The following is a 2,418-nucleotide window of genomic DNA, read 5'->3' on the forward strand; positions in this document are numbered from 1 at the left end:
CAGGTGTGAGCCACTGCACCTGGCCGCATTTTTTTTTCTTGAGACAGAGTCTTGCTCTATTGGCCAGACTAGAGTGTAATGACGCGATCTCAGCTCACTACAACCTCCGTCTCCCAGGCTCACGCAATTCTCCTGCCTCTGCTTCCCGAGTAGCTGGGATTACACGCGTGTTATTAATTGAAGAGTATATTATTCTCCACTAAAAAGTGGTAATTTCCAGATTACCTTTAAAGAAGAATGAAACACCTTCCTCTTCCAGGCAGCTAAATCTAAATATTATGTTCCTTTTTAAAGCAACTCCTTAGCAAAGACGTGGTAACTGTGGGCAAAGTATCTCTGGACAGGAGATCAATGCAAAAATGCAGCTGGAGAGGGGGCTTGGGGGCCAGTTCCAGGAAGGTTGGAACAGCTGTGTTCTCACCAGCAGAAGTGGCCCCGCCCACCCCATCCCAAACCCTTCTCACGTGGGAGAAGGTCTGAGCACCCTCCCTACCAGGTAGGTTCTTTGACAATGTGGGCACATACTCCAGGGTGGGGGCGCCCGGGGAACTTGCTCACTTCGATGTAGGAGTGAAGGGAATGCCTGATGAAACATTCTCCCTGTATGCGCTGCTTTCTAATCTACAGTTTGCTTCTGTGTGCACTGTCCCGTTCTAAGTAGAATCCTGAACAGCCTGGAGCAGATTGCCCACCCCAAGGGACAGATGTTGGCTGGTACTGTTGGTTTTCATGGAAGATTCCTCCTGACACTCCCTCCTTTTTTGTAATTGCCGTGAACTTGAGCACTGGGCCAACATAAATCATCCAGGGTTGAACACGCTGCACACGGACGGCTCCTCTTTGTTTCTGAAGGGATTCCAACTCTATTCTCTTGCCATGTGCTCCTTCACCCCCTCCCCACCCCTGCCTTTCATTTCTTTTTCTCTGGAAAAGATATTTCAACTCACAGGACTGGGATGTTGAAACAGACACCCAGGAGCATCACGGATGGGCCAGGCCTGGACCTCTCTGGCGACATTCCTCATGACTCTTAGAAGAGATGAGAGATTTGGGACTGGTAGCAACTGGTAACATTTTCAGTGTTTGGTAAACAGCCAGGGTCTGGAGCTCTGGGAACAGCCTGATTTAGCTCTTTGTTTAAGTTTTGGGTTAGAGGCTCCCAAGAAACTGGTGCAGGGGAAAGAAATTAACAAGCATGGCTCATTCACAGCCGGGCAGCCAAATGGACAGCTCTATAAGACTCAAGCCGACAGCGGAGGGAGTGCAACCGACAGCCTTGGCCCGGCTTTCAGAGGAGAACGTTATTCACCCCAACTGCTCTGCATCTGCCTGGATGTCTGCCAAGATCTGTGAGCACTACAGCGTTGGTATGCTTTGGGTGAGGCCTGTGGCCATGGCAACGGGTTGGGAGCAACTGGGTCCTTGGGAATGAGAACAGTGGCTAAAATCAGTCGGGCGAGGGGTAGGAAGGAGAGGTAAAGGTTGGACTTGCCTGAAGATGGAGCCGTTTTATTGTCGTTTATTGCTGCTACAGTCAGGGGCTGTTTACAGAGCCGGTGCAGCTCAAGCTGGGAGCACGTTAGACTCAGCAACTACCATCAACCTATTGATTTGTTCCCATCAGACAGAGTAAATGAACTGCGGCAGTACTGGCCATGTACCACTAACCTCCTGTGAACCAGCCCTCGTTGAAGCATTTCTGCGAAAGGCCATGGTGTTCCCGTAAGAGGGTGCATGTTAGCTCCCCTGACTAACTCTTCATTAAGCCTCATTTTCACACACTGGTGTGCAGGAAAGAGTCCCACATGCCCCATTGACAGAGATGCTCTGTATGTGGAAAGTCTTTGAGTAGAGCACTGGGCTCAGGTTTGAAGATGTGAGTTCTAATCCCAGCAAGGCCGTTGCCCCCCAGTGATTTCCTCATCCACAAAACAAGGGCATTGGTGACGTGACCTCCAAGGCCTCTCCAGTTCTCACCTTCTGTGTCTCTACAGACTGGAGAGTAGAAGATAATGAGGCACTTTTATTAGTTGAGTCTTTTTCCTTTTCGATTTCCATTTCTTTAATGCCATCAGCTGGAAATGAGGACAAGTTTTTTTTTGTTTTTTTGTTTTTTTTTTTGAGACAGAGCCTTACTCTGTTGACCTGGCTGGAGTGCCATGGTGTGATCTCAGCTCAGTGCAACCTCCGCCTCCTGGGTTCAAGAGATTCTCCTGCCTCAGCCTCCTGAGTAGCTGGGACTACAGGTACATGCCACTACGCCAGCCTAATTCTTGTATTTTTAGTGGAGATGGAGTTTCACCATGTTGGCCGGGCTATTCTTGAACTCCTGACCTCGAGTGATCCACCTGCCTCAGCCTCCCAAAGTGCTGGGATTATAAGAGTGAGCCACCATGTCTGGCTGAAGACAAGTTTTAA

At 49.4% G+C, this 2,418-nt stretch overlaps 1 long non-coding RNA gene across 1 annotated transcript in view; it reads left to right on the forward strand.

The window, feature by feature from the left end:
- LOC116531315 overlaps positions 1 to 2,100 on the forward strand; it is a 12,128-nt gene extending 10,028 nt beyond the window's left edge. The window contains exon 3 of the long non-coding RNA XR_004260361.1: positions 1,211 to 2,100. This is a non-coding gene — a long non-coding RNA (uncharacterized LOC116531315). The remainder of the gene's footprint in view (positions 1 to 1,210) is intronic.
- Positions 2,101 to 2,418: the final 318 nt, after the last annotated feature.

Source organism: Sapajus apella, unplaced genomic scaffold, assembly GCF_009761245.1.
Source record: "Sapajus apella isolate SASKATOON/1434 unplaced genomic scaffold, GSC_monkey_1.0 scaffold70, whole genome shotgun sequence".
NCBI lineage: Eukaryota > Metazoa > Chordata > Mammalia > Primates > Cebidae > Sapajus > Sapajus apella.